Source organism: Nelumbo lutea, chromosome 3 (genome assembly GCF_056320005.1).
Source record: "Nelumbo lutea isolate HS-2025 chromosome 3, American lotus-T2T, whole genome shotgun sequence".
Classification (NCBI taxonomy): Eukaryota; Viridiplantae; Streptophyta; class Magnoliopsida; order Proteales; family Nelumbonaceae; genus Nelumbo; species Nelumbo lutea.
The window spans coordinates 52,555,080-52,572,380 of NC_142686.1; the positions used below are offsets into that span (position 1 = coordinate 52,555,080).

Genomic DNA, 17,301 nt, shown 5'->3' on the forward strand with positions numbered 1-17,301 from the left:
ACAAGAACACCCACGATGAGTCCATAACTCGATCACATCTGCGATGATCTTAGAACCCACAAAGACTTGCAATGAGCATAACAAACTATTGTAGACTTACGATGAGCTTAAAAAACTATTGCAGACTTGTGATGAGCTTAATAACCATCGCAGACTTGTAATGAGCATAAACACCACTTGGGACCCATGGTGAACAATGGGCGTCGCCTGACACTTGCGATAACATCACCAATCTTGTCCTTTACCATGTGGCCACTGGGAAACCCGTAAGGGGACGTAGCGTACATGTGCCAAGTGAGAATCATTAAGGGAAAGGAAACTTTATCTTTGAAGGATCTCACTGGACACGTGATGAAACCCCAATGGTGCTCCCTTAATAGCCAACATAAAGATAAATGTCTTTATGAAGGCCATGGCAACCAAGAAACTCCTTGGAGAAGAGGCTAAACGAGTTGCTGCTGTCCTCGGTAATGTGCTCGACCTTCTCCTGTTCGGCTACAATCTCAACCTGCAACACCTTGGACATGTCTGACGCAGCCTGCTTCGCATTCTTGACAACAAGGGCTGTGTACCGAGCTGTCTCCGGCATTTTCATACGCCAATAGTAAGTCAGAGCATGACGAGTGAATACCTCACATGCCAAAGAAGTAGAAAAGGTTCCTACCTCCCCCCCCCCCTCTCTCTATCTATTCCAATACTCCATGGCTTCCTGCTGCAAGCTGAGTGGTAATCAGACTTAATTTTTTAGCACACAAACGATACATTAGGGATATTCCTGACTTCCAGGTACAAGTTGAATCATCTTCTTTTCTTTTCACAGGTGATTAATTTTCTCTTGGAAAAAAAAAATTGTGCTTATGTTTTCTTAATTTTTTTAGATTGTTTGGGAAATCAAACAATTAGTAAAAGTCGTCGATCCTGTTCTGTAGGAATGCATCTCCAATTCCGAGACGGTTAGTAATGGACGTGGTTCTCTCCGAAGGAAGGTAATTCTAATGGTGGTATGTGGAAAAACCATACTCATTAAGTAGGCGCTCTTTTCCATTTCCTCCAATGAACTTACTTCCAATCTCGATGTGTTAGACTCTTAATGGCATCACTCGAGACTTCTGGTGGAATTTATTTGAAAGGCTGGAAGCAATTATATTCCTCTGTCAAGGGATAAAGATTAGGGTTTTTAGTAGAACAGGATAACTTTTTGTCTTGAATATCATAAAATTTTAATAAAATAACAAAAATAAAGTAACTTTTTTCTGAAAAATATCAAGAAAGGGCAAGACACTGTTCATCGTCTTCCTCTTCTTCTCCTTCGCCCTCTCCTTCTCTCTTCTCTCTCTTGCTCTTCTTAATGAAACTGAAGCTCTGGTGTAACTGTGACGTCTGTCGTAGTTATCTCACTGCGAGCTGGTCGATTGAATTCGACAATCTCTGCGACTGGTATACCCATGTCCTCAAGAAGTCTCCCAGCAAGACCATCCATGTCCACTTGCTCGGAAACAAGATTACAGTCAATCCGGATAACGTCGAGTATATGCTGAAGACGAGGTTTGAAAATTACCCAAAAGGGAAGCCTTTCTCCATGATCCTGGGTGACCTCTTGGGTCGTGGCATCTTCAACAATTTTATTATATACTCTTTCTCTTCACTCCTTCCGGTAACATCGGATGCAGGAACGTAGGAGTGAGTGTCCTCTCTTCTTCTCCTGTTATTATTAAAATTCTGCTGGAAATTAGAGAAACTGAAATTTCTTCTTTTGTTTGCAATCTCAGCAAATCTCTTCTCAATTTTCTTGATCCTATGAACCATCTTAATGTAATATGGATTTAAACGTAAAACTGAGTCCCGCACCTTTCTTTTGGATATGGGGAAGAGTCTGCGTACCTTTGTTCTGATGCTCACTTGACGCTTCAATTGTTTTTTTTTTTTTTTTATTAATAACGCTTCAATTGTTTTTGCAATGCTTTTGTAGCGAAATCATCCACCACGTCCTCCGCATCATATACTGCACCTTTAAACTTGGCCAGCCAATCTATGACCTCAGGGTCTGTTGGACTTGTTGCTTCTGCATTCAGAATTGCAGCTTTGATGGTAGATAGTAGATTCTCGAGCCTCCAACGCATTTCTTTCAAGTTCCAGGCCGATTATGCCTCTTCAAATACCCAACCACCGGCTTCCTTGAAAATCATTCCTGCAATGCTATAAAGACCAGTCAATTCCATTTTTCTTGGTCTTCTTCCTTAATAATTACAGATGTTACAGTTACACCAGAGCTTCAATCTCAGTAAGAAAAGCAAGAGAGAGAAGGAGAGGAAGAGGAAGACGATTAACAGTGTCATTGCCCTTCCTGATATTTTTCAAAAAAAGCTACTTTATTTTGGTTATTTTGTAAAAGCATTATCTTTTATTGATATTCAGGACAAAAAGTTGCCCTTTTCTGCAAGAAACCCTAAAGATTATCCTAGCTACCACCACTGCATGCATGGCTCGGCTTGGGTTGAACAGGATCAACTCATCCTCAGTTGGATTCTCTCTTCCCTCATTTAACCTGTATTAGCTCAAGCTATTGGTTATACAACTTCAAAACTAGTGTGGGATCGACTCAACCGATTATTTTCTTCTTCCAACAAATCCAGAATACACCTTAAACCCGAGTTTGCTCATGTTGGAAAAGGTGATTTACCATCACTGATTCCATCTAAAAGGTGAAGTCTTTATCTGATGCCTTGGTTGCATCGTGTTACATTGTTTCAGACATTGATTTAATTCACTACATTCTTGGAGGTTTGCCCTCTGAATATGATACATTTGTTATTTCTGTTACTACTCATTTGGATAAACCAACCTTTCCAGGCATACAAAGGCTCTCAATCACCTTTGAGAAGAAACTTTCTTGTCACTCTCTGTTCAGTGACTCTCTTTCAGCCAATATTTCCAACAAGAAAAAGGACTCCGAAACCTCTTTCCATATTCAAGAGCTTCCAATCACTTGACCTCAGCACTTGAGAATCTTTCCATTCGAGAGCCCTATCTCGTCTTAGATGAAATCACTGTTGGTATGGCTTTCATCTAATTTGTCTATTTCACATTTTGGCTCTTCTACATTTCATATTGATCCATATTGATCATGGTTCCTCATCCCCATTACATAATATTACTAGAAATTTGTTGTTTGTGAGCCAATCTTGCAAGGACAATAATGTTGTGTATATTTTTGTCTCTCTTGGCTTTCGTGTCAAGGACCGAATGACGAAGAAGTTTCCACTATTCGTGGCTCTTTCCATCATGTTCTGGTCTCATCGGAGAACACACCAGAGAGGATATATGGCATCAACGATCGATTGGGTCATTCCAATTCCAAAATCACTTTTCATGTTATTTCTCATTTTGATTTACTTCACAAATAAAGGCTTATTTGTGAAGAAGAATGTGTTTTCATGGATTATTCATTACTTCGAGTTATTGTATGCTCTTGTTTTCCCCACTTATGTCCCTACCGGCGGTCTAAGCCGGAATTACGATAAGAAGAATGTGTTTTCACGGGTTATAGTCTCCACAAATAAAGGCTACAAATGCTTGCACTTACCAATAGGTCACATCTATATCTCTCACAATGTGGTTTTCAATGAGCAACACTTCCCATTTACTGACTCTACTACTGGGGATTAGTCCCAGCTCTAGTATCTCCTAGAAGAAATCATGTTATTAGCGACCACTAATTAGCGGCTACTTAAAAAAATCTTCGTTGTAATACATTAATCACGTCAAGAATAATATATCATCGTTATTATTTGTTAAGATACTACTATTTAACGATCAATTTCAATAGCCGTAATTATTTGTGAATTAGTTTTGTCGTTAATTGTAAAACATTAAATTAAATACTTTAAAAACCAAGGTTTTTAAAATCGAACCAGACAACGAACCGGTGAGCGGTCTGATTCTCGGGTCAAACAGTCCAACCATTTGAACCAAATGGACAGACCATTCTGACAAAAAAAAAATTAAAATAAACAACGGCCAAATTGTTAGACGGTTCGAATGGTTCAAACGGTTCGAGGTCACTTGATTGGTTCACGGCTTTTCCGGTCTGACGTCCAGTCTGGTTTTGAAAACCATGGTTCTGACAAAAAAATAAAAAATTAAAACAAACGGCCAAACCATTGGACGGTTTGACCGCCCAGGTTAGTGGTTTGTTGACCAAATCAGTGGTTTTTGGCGAAATAATGGTTCTGGGGTAAAACGAAACTGGTCACCTGACCGGTTCCCAGTTTTTCTAGTCCAACCATCCAGTCCGGTCTGATTTGAAAACCATGGCTCTAACAAAAACAAAGGCCAAACCGTTGGACTGTTTGAACCAAGGTTCATCGACATAGGCCAATACGTCCATATCGGTACTCTTTTCTAAGTTTTATTTTTTTTTTTTTGAAACCGGTTCAAAGGGGTCAGTTTAAGGCCTGGCTACCCTCTGAACCAGTGTCTGACAAGATACAACCCCTGGAGGGGCGTATTGGGAAGCCATTAGCACAATATGTTGTTCATGGGTCGGGCCAAGCTGGGCTCGAGCCGGGCTTTCACTTGTCATTAAGGGAAATATGCTAGGCCCGAGCCCGAACCCGGCTCTAATAAAAAGCCCAAAGCCTGAGCCCGAGCCCGAAGCCTGGTCTAATAAAAGAAAAAACAATTTTCCCTATTCAAATTAGAATTAAAAATTCAAATAGTTTTTTTTTCCTATTTAAATGAACAATGGGCCTACAAGATGATTTTTCCCCTTTCTTTTATATTTTAAAACACAATTTTACATTCTTAAATCAAAAAATTTATTCAAATGGGCATAATCACATTACTCACTTTAAGTCTAATATTAGGTTGGGTCGGGCCGGGCTCGGGCCGGGCTATTTTGACAAAACCCAAGCCCAACTTAAATTTATTGTGGGTCGGGCTTTTTGGCCCGAATTTAAGCCCGCGGGCATATAACCATGTTCAAGCCCGTCTGAGGGCCAGGCCTGGCCGGGCTGGCCCGTCTGGCCACCCGACCCATGAACAGGTCTACTATCAGTTGATACGGGCCGATACGTATCAATACTTTGAACCTGGTTCGAACAATTTGACCGCCCGAGTCAACGATTTGCTAACCAAATCAACGATTTTTGGTGAAATAATGGTTCTGTAGTAAAACAGAACTGGTCACTTGACCGATTCCCAGTTTTTCTAGTCTGACCGTCTGGTCTGGTCCAAATTTGCAAATGATGGTTTGAACAAAACGGACAACCCATTCTGACCAAGGTTTTTTAAACCAAATCGGACAACGAATCGGTCAAGGGCTCGGTTCTCGGGTTGAACGGTCCGATTGTTTTGACAAAAAAATAAAATAAATAAAATAAAAAATGACCAAACTATTGGATAGTTCAAAAGGTTTGAACGCTCGGGTCAACGGTTTGCTGACCAAATCAACGGTTTTGACAAAATAACTATTTTTTGGGGTAAAACAGAACCGGTCACCTGATTGGTTCTCACCTTTTCCGGTCCAACCGTTCGGTTCGGTTTTTAAAACCTTGGTTCTAACAAAAAGAAATTAAAAATTAGAAAATTAAAAATTTGAAAAATTAAAAAACTAAAAAACAGTAAAACTGTTGGACGATTTGAACCAATGTTCAAAATATCAATACAAGTCGATACAATGGTAGGGCATATCGGCCTATATTGGTACTTTTTTAGGTTTCATTTATTCTTTTTAAAATTGGTTCAGAGGGATCGATTTAAGACCTGGCTACCCTTTGAACCAAGGTTCAAAGTATCGATATGATATGTGTTTCATCGTATCGTATTGGTACTTAGAAATGGCCGAAACTTTATTTTTTTTTATTTTTTCACATTTTGGTTTTTTGGGAAGCTTTTAACATGCTTTTTATCATTAAAAAAATATTTGGGGTCCGAAACACATGGATTGGCGTTTTGGACCGTATTTTTTTCAAAAGATGTGATACGATACGCCCCATATCGGGCATAACGTATTGATACTTTGAGCCATGCTCTGAACCAGTGTTTGATATGGGCCAATATCAACCGATATGTATCGTACGATACGTATCAACCGATATGCGCCAATATGTATTGATACTTTGAACCTTGGATTGAGTGGTTCAACCACTCGAGTCAATGGTTTATTGACCAAATCAACGGTTTTCGGTGAAATAATGGTTTTGGGGTAAAAGGGACCGATTTTTCTAGTCCAACTGTCCAGTCTAGTCCGGTTTTGAAAATCATGGTTTGAACCGAACAGATAACCCATTCTGAACAAGGTTTTTAAAACCGAATCGGACAACGAATCGATCAGGGGTCTGGTTCTCGGGTCAAACGGTCCGAATGGTTCGAACGGTTCGAACGATTCGACCACTCAGGTCAGGGGTATGCTGATCAAATAACAATTTCTAGGGTAAAACAGAACTGGTTACAGTTCCTGACTTTTCCAATCCTACCGTCCAGTCTAGTTTTAAAAACCATGGTTCTGACAAAAAAATAAAAAACGGCCAAATCGTTGGATGTTCAAATACGTATCGATTCTTTGAACCTTGGTTCGTACAGTTCGACTGCTTGGGTCAGTGGTTTGCTGACCAAATTAACGGTTTTTGGCAAGATAATGGTTCTAGGGTAAAATGGAACTGGTCACTTGACCAGTTCTCGATTTTTTTGGTCTGAGTGTCCGATCTAGTCTGGTTTTGAAAACCATGTAAAAAACATTTGGGTAAAATACAAAAACCTCCCTTAAAGTTTCTGACAATCATAAAATCCTCCCCTCTATTTTTGACAAAATTAACCAAAATGGAAAACGTTAAAGAGATGATATTTTTTCAAAATACCTATTTTACCCTTTCTCGAACATTGTTCATCTTCTTCCTCGTCAAGCAAAACGGCAGAATGGAAAGTAGAAACCCCACAATCAAATTAAAATGACAAGGCAATTTTAAAATAGGCCCTTCTCACATTGACCCAACAACGTATTAATTACCGATACACCTATGTCTATATATCCTACCCCCCACAACCAAGTGTAGCTGTAGGGGTCTGGGATGGTCTCTCTAGCGGGGAACTGCCCCTCGACTAAAGGTCTGGCCGAAGGACTAGCCAGCAGGGGTAACGTTGTAGGAGACTACGCTACGCCCATCACTGGTGGTGACCTTGCAAGACAGGCTCTGTCCATTGAGGATTAGATTGAAGTATGAAATGGCCATTGATGGTGAACCTGATTCCCCCCCTCTTCCTACAAGGAACCCTACTAAGACCCACAAAAGAAGAGTAGATCTATCTGCAAGCTTCTATTTCTTGGCGTGGGGAGAGAAGGGAACAACATTCAGAAAGCGTAATGCGTTAAGCCTAGAAAACTAAACTACAGAGAGAGAGAGAGAGAGAAAGAGAAGAGCAGGACCGGAGGCTATGTTTGGTTTTTTGATAGAAAGTGAGAGAGAAAAAGATAGTTGAGGCAAAGTTCTTAACAAATTCCCTCAACTTCCGGTCAAACCAAACATAGCTTAAGGTACATTGGAACAATCCCAACTCTGTACTAAGCAATTTGTTGGAAGACAGGCTGAGAGAGATCAAAATGGTGTTGGGCGAAAGGGTTACACCAACCCTCCTGCATTGTTAGTAAGGGCATTGTTGGGTGGGTAGAAATTAGTTGCTGTGACAAGAATGGAGCCAGGCAAGCACCACTTTGGGTCGTTCACACACCTAATCTCAAAACAAGCTCCACAGCTCAGGCCATTGTTCAACAGAGTGGTACTCAGAGCTGCAGTATTAGTCCCGTAACCCTAACTATAGAGGTTTCTGTGGCTGCAAGCTCCGCCCATAAAGAGGAAAAATAACAATCAGAAGAGAATGTTGAAATAGCTAGTTTGCTAGCTAATGTATGCCTTGGGTTCTTTATAAAAACAACAATCTAATTGCCAACATTCTTGTTCCAATCTCTTTTTACCCGTGAGCTGTTTAAGAGGGCTTGTAACATAGTAATACCAGTTTTTTTTTTTTTTTTTGAGTGTTACCAGAGGTATTTCTTCTGTTAATCCGTACAGCTTCCCATGCCTTACTTTATGGTCTATTAGCAACCACTCTGATGCCCTCAGCAATAATAACAGGATTTAGATCCCATTTACATTGTATTTCTTGCTTCATAATTATTTCAAGTAAAACTTGGAGATGAGTTTTTGATTTTATCTTTTTAGAAGAGATGCACTTTTATTAGTATATTGCTATTGCTTCTCTTGGTATCTATTATTTGTTATCTGTTGTTTCTCTTTTTAACCTGGAAAGGGCATTGTCTTTTGTACTCTTACTAAAACTGGTCGCAATTCCCAAAGTGGCCACCAAGGATTAAAATAAAAATAGTATATTCTTTCAACTTCCATATTAGAGGACTCTTTTGTTATGACACAATTTGGATGCGATGCACATTGAAATATATATATATATATATGTGATAATGTGCTTGCAACAATCATGAACATTAAGGGGAAGACTAAGGATACTCTTAAATCTCGTCTTGATTTACAGACAATGAATATAAGACCAGAATTAGATCCAATACAGAAGGGGGATAAGTTTGTGATTCCTACTGCATCTTATACATTATCCTCAGAGGAGAAGCACATATTCTGTGAATGTTTGAAGCGGTAAAGAGTTCCATATGGGTTTTCTTCTAATATTTCTCATTGTGTAAACCTTAAAAAGCATAAGATCTTAGATTTAAAGAGTTATGACTGCCATATTCTTCTGTAACATTTTCTTTCTCTTGGAATACATGGTCTTTTTCCTAAACCAGTTTTTGAACCACTTGTCAAACCATTTGTTGAATTGTCATCATGGTTCAAAGTATCGATATGATACGCCCTGTATTGGGCATATCATATTGTATCTTTTGAAGAAGATACAATCCAAAACGCCTGTTTCCAGGTGTTTCGAACCCTCAACTTTTCTTAATAATACAAAACATCTTATAAGCTTCCCAAAAACTAAACTTTGAAAAAAACCTAAAAAAAAAAAGTGTGTTGATCATTTCTAAGTACCGATACGATATTGCTGAAATGCGTATTGTATCCATACTTTGAACCTTGATTGTCATTGTTTTTCACAATATTAGGTGGACGAATTGGAGCAAATTAAAGCCCAAGGATTTTTCCACCTTCATTTTTTGATGTCATGTTACATTTACCCATACATTTAGTACCAAAACAAAGATTGGTGGACCTGTCCATTACCCATGGATGTATCCTATTGAGCAGCAATTATATACACTAAAGGGATATATTCACAATAGGGCTCATCCAGAAGGTTCAAGTGCAGAGAGCTATATTGAAAATGAATGTATTACCCTTTTTCTCAAAGTATTTGCATAGCATTGAAACAACATTTAATCGTTTTGAACGGAATTATAATGGTGGGGCTAAAGAAGTTTATGGAGGTCTATATATATGTTTTTTCGCAACCCGGACAGGCTTTAGGAGCCGGAACAACACGTGATCTTGATATACTCGAGTTAGAGCAAGTTTAGGCATATGTTTTAAAGAATTGTGAAGTTGAACCATTTCTTAAGTAAGTCCTAAGCCTTACAAGTATTCTTTATTATTATTATTATTATTATTATTATTATTATTATTATTATTATTATTATTATTATTTTGACAACAAATGATTTATAAAACTCATTTATTCAATTATGTAGAGACTACACTCAAATGCAAGGTATCAATATGTTACAAATGTCTGATGGGGAATGGAGAAACTTTAATAACTGGTTTAAAACTAGAGTAAGTGTAGTTTATGTTTCTAGTGTATATTTTCATTTTTATAGTTTACGTTACTTATGTATACGTGTTAAAATATTCCTAATTTAATCTTTTGTAGGTATCAAAATAGCATAATCAAGACAAGTACAAAATAACAGAAGACTTTCTCTCATTATCACATGGTCCAAGCCGATATGTGACATGCTTTAGCTGTTATATTGTTAATGGATATAGGTTTCATATAGATGATCATGATAAGGGTTTGAGGACACAAAATAGTGGGGTGGTGGTTCTTGGAGACATTGGCACTGAAGATGAATACATTGAATACTATAATGTTTTGACTGAGATTATTGAATTGCAATTTCTTGGGGGAAGACAAGTGATATTGTTTCGTTGTAATTTGTGGGATGTACATGGTAAAGAAAAGGGTATGAAAGTAGATGAGTATGGGTTCATTAGTGTTAATTGCCAATGAGTTTTGAAAACAAATGAACCTTTTGTTTTGGCTAACCATTCTAAACAAGCATTTTATGCCATAGACAATATGAACAAAGATTGGCATATGGTGATAAAAGCAAAGCCTTGAAACTCATATGGCATGCCACTACAGATGGTTGATGATCTCAATGGTGTAGACCATGAAATTGAAGCTTATCAAGAAAACGAATCATTCAATCCTAAATTTGAGGCATACCCCTCATTAGATATGGTTTATGAAATCAGTTGCAAGAGAAAGGTTGTGGAGCCAATGCTGGTTGATGTAGCTTCAGCACAAAAGAAGAGAAAGCGAAGACGATGATGCATCTACTTATTTTACCACTATTGTTTTTCTCTTTTATTATTATCCCTTGGATATTTGTATCTCATTAAAAATGTTTCCACTAAAATGAGTTGTTTTACAAATCGATATACTTAAAGATTTAATTTCTTTTTACATTGAAATGAGTAGGTAGTTTTACAATTTATTTATTTTCTTAAATTCAAATGTGGTTTTATGTATTGGTTTTGTTAAGTTTATTGGTTGTATGTATTACTATTAACTAACTCTATTTTGATGTCTTTAATTACAAACTTTGTTGGTTTCATGTATTTGGCATGTGCATTGATGGTGCGCGATCTAGATACTCCTAGTTGGAAGACGATCCGAACTCCAATTGGGCGGCGAGCTGGACCAATCTATAAAATAGTGGATTAGAGAACTCGGAGTAGCTAACACAGTGATGTCGCTTCGATACTTAAGTCAGTATTATACTGTGAATGCGAGCTGAATACTTGAGTGCTTGAATGCTAGTGAGTAAAATAATCACGCTTACCTTTGCCTTGAGGTTTCATGTCCATATATAATGGAGTAGTCGTGGGCCTTAAAGAGGTCCTAGATCTCCAGACTGTGTAGATAAGGTTTGTTCTGTTTTTGAAGGAGAGCAATATGTTGATAAGGTTTATCATTTACCTCCGATGCAGGCGGAGCTAGGATGAGTCTCATCATGATCCCAAGAAATTTGGGGTCCGTTGGGGAGGCCTTTGGTGGCGTTTCGACTCATTAGCTCCGAACTGGCACTTCAATTCATTAGTCCTAAATTGGAATGGGTATCGAGGTGTCTCGACGCGGAGGTGGTTTTTTAGGCCAAGGTGGTTGGATACTCGAGCTCCGAATGTTGCAAAATGGGTTCATTTGGTTGAGTTGTCACCCCTCGAGTAGATCGCGTCTACATGTCTCCTTCTTACTAGGTAGTGCCAAATCACCCTTCATCAATTGCCCCCCACTCCTCGTGCCAAGGATCCTAACCCGGTGCGGGGAGTTCATGACGAGTCCAGGTGGATTTGGCACGAAGTCCTAACCCAGTTCATTTGGTTATTCAACCATTTAGCTTAACCATGAAATGACCCAAGTCGCATCTCGGGCATGCGCAGACGTCACACTGTTTATAAACTCCATGGATGCCAAAGGGCATGCTCAACCGATTTCGTCCTCGGGTAGCATGCAGCCGATTTTCATGGCAGTCGTCGGATCGTACAGGTCTCAATCATTGATTGCCGAATGTGGTGGACTATAAATAGAGGGCCGAAGGGCCCATTAACTTCACCATTAATCATGTAACTGAGCTCTCTTGAGATCACGTCGGTGTCCTTCAGCTTGCCATTCTTCTCTTTGTCTTTGAGGTCGTTATCGTCTTTTTGGTGAGTTCATCTTCTTTCACTAGTTGTTCCCTTTTCTTTTCCTGTCCAATATGTCCAGTGCTAGCATAGATAGGTTTCTTAGAGATTCTAGTGAGCCCAAGGGTGTCGGGGTGCGATCCTCGACTCCTGCCAGTGAGGCCAGCTCTTCACTAGAGAGCTCATCTTTACACCTTTTAGGAGAAACACCTTTGCTTGTCGTCGGGCCATCTCAGCTTGAGGAACCCAAACCTCAGCTAGAGCGACCGACCTCTGAAGAGGGGGTCCCATCTTCTTCTCAAGTTTGGGATCAAGACAACATCGGCCTTCCACGATGACCTCGGACAGATTGTTGTCCTTGGTAGCCTATTACCATCTCCCCGACACTCTTGTCTTCAGTACTCCTTTGGGTCAATTCCCTTGGGTTCACTATCATCACAAGCTCGCGGTTTTTGAGGACCAACTCGTAGCTGGGTTGCGCTTCCCGCTCCACCCTTTCATCGTAGCAATCATTAAGTTCTTTAACATAACTATTGGCCAATACCCGAACTCCATCCATACCATTGTTGGCATGACCTCACTTTTCCATGAGTATAACCGACCTCTTACCCTAGACATCTTTAGCTCGATTTGCTCCATTAAGAAAAACTCTTCTTACCTGCGCGGGGACACCCGACAGAGCTATTATATCTCTCCTTGCCCTGGGTTCAAAGTTTTATCTAGTAACCCGAACAAAGTATTAGCCTGGAAGAGGAGGTATTCCTTTGTTCAGAATCCTGAAGGATGGTCATTCCTGACACACTGGCGAGTGGCTATTAAGGACCCCGGGGTGAGGCTGGATGTAGACTAGGGAAGTCATCAACTCTTGGAGGGACCTCATCCTTGAAATGAAAGATTTCCTGGCTAAGGAAAGGCTTGTACGAGCTAGACTGAGTCCTCCTAGTAGGCCTCCAACTCGGCACACACATTACTTCTCCTTTTTTCCTTTCGCACTTACTTCAGTTCTTGGCTAACTCTTTTTCTTCTCTCTTGCAGAAGCTATGAAGGGTGTTGATGCTTCTAACCTTCTAAGGATTGTTCAGAAAGGAAAGAAGAGAAAGGCTTCGAAGAGCTCTTTGGTTCCTGCTAATCCCAAGGTCGTAGCACCAAAGCAGACCTCTACCAAGCTCCCGGGGGGGGAAGTTCGCCCCCAACCCATGGTTGTTGAGCTGGACGAGGACTAGGATGAGGGGACCCCACCTCATGAGCCTAAAGGTACTTCAGTGCTTGAGCCTCAGCCCCCCTCAACGAAGGAGAGCATAATGACTCCTCGGCTCGGGCTTCTTAAGAACAAGGATGTCGTGTTTCTTGCGGAGGTCGCGAAGTGGGTTGACATGCCAACGAGTCAACTCGAAGGGAGAGTGGCTAGCTATTGTATGGTGGTAAGTAACCTACCCCTTCACTTACTTTCTTATTCTTCTATCAGTGATACTTACGCTTGCTTTCTATATTTGTTTTTTTAGGTGAACTCTACTATCCACTCGCTCGTCTACCAATCTGAGATGTGCCTGAAGCAAGATCGGGAGGCTAAGGAGAACACTCGGAAGCTTTACCGCGAGCTGGATTTAGCTCAGGGTGAAGTTCTTAGAGCCAAGAGGAGTTGATCCTAGTGCTGATGGAGGAGAAGAGGAAGCTCAAGTGGGAGAAGGAAGCTCTATTCCAAGAGAATGAAAACCTTGAGGCGATGATTAAGGAGCGTACTGAAATCTTCGACACCGCCATTCAGGAGGCAAGGATCCAGAAAAGAGACCACGCCATCAAGGAGTTCAAGGAGTCCCCTAAGTTTCACAACCTCCAGGTCGAGTATGGCTCTGGCTCGTACAGATTGGGCTTCAAGGAACCTGACTCCTCCGAGCTCGGTAGAAGTTTCACAACCTCCAGGTCGAGTATGGCTCTGGCTCGTACAGATTGGGCTTCAAGGAACCTGACTCCTCCGAGCTCGGTAGAAGTTTCTCGAGCTCGATTTCGGGTCCATCTCCATCTCCACCATTACTCCGGAAATGGCGAAGGAGGCTGACAAGGAACCTGACTCCTCCGAGGGAGAAAGCGATGATGAACTTTTCAAGGCGAGACTGTTAAGGGAGGTAGGCCGAGATGATGTGGAGGACCACAAGGAGACCGACCTACCTGTTGGAGGGGATTTTGGCAGATCGGATGTTTAACCATGCCTCTTTTCTTGGACCCCCCCCCCCCATATAGTGTATGTCCCGGGTCTCCGAGCCCAATTATAGTAATCAAGTACTCGAAATTTTTATGTTAATGAAATATAATGATTCAAAAAATCTTGTGCGGGAATCCTTCTAAGTGGAAAATTTTTCTAAGGGTTGGTTGTCCCAAAGTGCCAGACTAGCGAGCTAGATTTCAGATGGGATTGAACTTGTGTTGTTGTACGCCGAAGTGGATAGACACTATAGGGTATATACCCGACCTGTCTATGAACGGGCTACTTAGAGGAGATTGGTTATCCCGAAGTGCCAGACTAGCGAGTTGGACTCCAGGTAGGAATAACCTTGTGTTTGTTGTACACCGAAGTTGATAGACATCGTAGGGTATGTACCCGACCTGTCTATCCATGGGCTACTTAGAGGTGATTGGGGATCATTGTACCTATGCCAGGGAGGTGACTAAGACTTGTCTACCTATGCCGAAGAGGTGAGGTACTTGCTTCACTTCCAAAGTCTTGAGCTCATATGTGCCTTCCCTGAATACCTGCTTTACATGGTACAGACCTTCCCAATTCGGTCCAAGCTTACCTACGTCGAGCTCAAGTACCATAACTTTTTGAAGAACCAGGTCGCCGACATGGAACTGTCATTTTCTAACCCAAGCGTTATAGTACCAAGCTACTCTTTGTTGGTAGGTTGCGGTCCGAATGTAGGTCAGGTTTCGTACCTCCTCTACCAAGTCTAGGTTGGTACGGAGCTGGTCATCATTCATTTCTTCCTCGTAAGCCTCCAATCGTAATGTGGGTACCTTGATTTCCATCGGGATCACCACTTTTGTGCCATACGTGAGGTTGAAAGGGGTCTCACCCATCACGGTCTTAATAGTAGTTCGGTAGGCCCAAAGGACACTACACAGTTCGTCCACCCACAATCCCTTGGCTCGAGCTAAGCGAACTTTCAATCTGCGAAGTATCACCTTGTTAGTTACTCCTGCTTGCACGTTTTCCTAGGGGTGTGCCACCGAGGTAAAGTTTTGTTGAATCCCCATATTGGCACACCAGTTTTGAAACTTAACATCTTCGAACTGCTTCCCATTGTCGGATATCAGCACTCAGGGTAGTCCGAAGCGGCATACTATGCTTTTTCAAAAGAAATTTTGTATGTTGCGGGTTGTGATCGTTACCAAGGGTTCGGCTTCCACCCACTTCGTAAAATAATCTATTGCTACAACCAAGAACCTCCTCTGCCCTATTGCTGGCGGGAAAGGACCAAGGATGTCAATTCCCCACTACACAAAGGGACACAAGTTGGTGAGGTATTTCAAATCAACAGCAGGTTGGTGGTGGATGTTGGCATGCCTTTGGAACTTGTCACACTTTTTCACGAGCTCGAGTGCATCTGCCTTCATCGTGGGTCAATAATAGCCTTGTTGTAACACCTTTTGTGCGAGGGCTCTACCCCCCAAGTGTTCACCGCACAAGCCTCCATGTGTGTCGCAAAGTACATGCTCAGCTTTTGAGGGCCGCAAGTAGTGCAGGTAAGGGAGCGTGAAGGATTTTTGTACAGTTGTCCATCAATGAGGATGTACTTGGCTGACTGGTGCTCTACCCTTTGAGCTGCATTGTGTTCCACAGATAGGGTCCCATGTAGTAGACAACTCGTGAGTAGGTCGATCCAGCTCGGTTTTGCTTGTGACACGGGAGCAACCTCTTCCACTCCCCCAAGAATGCTGGGCCGAGGTAAGTCCTCTATGTACACAGGTTGCATAGTGTTGCTGCTCGTGCTAGCTAGTCATGACAAGGCGTCAGCCTCAGCGTTCTCAAACCTCAAAATTTATTTGATAAAGCAGGAGAAGAAGCTATGTAGGATCTCTCTAACTTTGGCCAAGTAAGCTACCATAGTGGGATCACGGGCTTCGTACTCACCAGTGACTTGGTTAACCACTAGTTGTGAGTCGTTGCATACGATGAGGTGCTTTTCTTTCATTTCCCTTACTAAGGTTAACCCGACGACTAGCGCTTCATATTCTACCTCATTGTTCGATGCCTCGAATCCAAACTAGAGAGCATACTCCAGTTTCACCTCTTTTGGGTCATATAGTATCAATACTGCACTGCTTCCCTACTGGTTGGATGAGCCGTCGATGTGGAGGATCCAAGGCTCCTCGTCCCAGGTCGGTTCCACTCTGACTGGGACTAGTGCCACACTGGTTGATGCTCTCGTCGTGTGACCGAGCTCAATCAACTCGGGGGTCGCTATGCCAAACATGCACTTTGCTACAAAATCGGCCAAGACCTGAGCTTTGACTATTGGTTGAGGCTCATACTAGATATCGTATTCGCTCAACTCGATGGACCACTTTATTAATCTTCCAAACACATCGGGCTTGAGAAGAATCTGCCTCAGGGGTTTGTTGGTGAGAACGATGATAGTATGGACCTGGAAGTACGGGCGAAGTTTTCGGGCTGCTATGATCAATGCGTATGCTACTTTCTCAATCTCTGGATATCTATTTTTTGCATCCTACAAAATTTTGCTAACATAGTAGATGGGTCATTGAACCCGATCTACTTCTTTGATCAGTACTTCACTAACCACTTCATCGCTTGCAGAGAGGTATAGCTTTAACATGTCCCCTTCTTTGGGTCGAGTTAAAACTGGGGTGGTACCTAAGTATCTTTTGAGCTCATCAAAAGCAAGCTGGCATTCTTCAGTCCATTCGAAGTCCTTGCTCTTTTTTATAGATTTAAAGAAGGGTAGGCACCGGTCTGCCGATTTAGACATGAAGCGGCTCAGGGCGTCTATTCAACCCGTCAACCTTTGGACCTCTTTTATTTTCTAGGGTGATCTCATATCTAAAATTGCTTTTACTTTGTTCGGGTTGGCCTTGATGCCGCATTGGTTGACTATATAGCCTAGAAATTTACCCAAAGTGACTCCAAAGACGCATTTATTCGGATTCAACTTCATGTTATATCTTCGTAAAATTTGAAAAACATCTTTTAAATCATTCAACAAAGAATTTGAAAACTGGGTCTTCATAACCATGTCATCAACATAACATTCTACTTTATTGTCGATTAACGGCTCAAAAATCTTATTTACAAGGTGTTAGAATGTTGCCCCAGCATTTTTCAATCCGAAGGGCATGACCTTGTAACAAT

At 41.3% G+C, this 17,301-nt stretch overlaps 1 pseudogene; it reads right to left on the reverse strand.

Moving 5' to 3' along the window:
* Nucleotides 1-1,345: 1,345 nt before the first annotated feature.
* LOC148864971 (expansin-A1 pseudogene) lies at nucleotides 1,346-7,844 on the reverse strand (annotated as a pseudogene).
* Nucleotides 7,845-17,301: the final 9,457 nt, after the last annotated feature.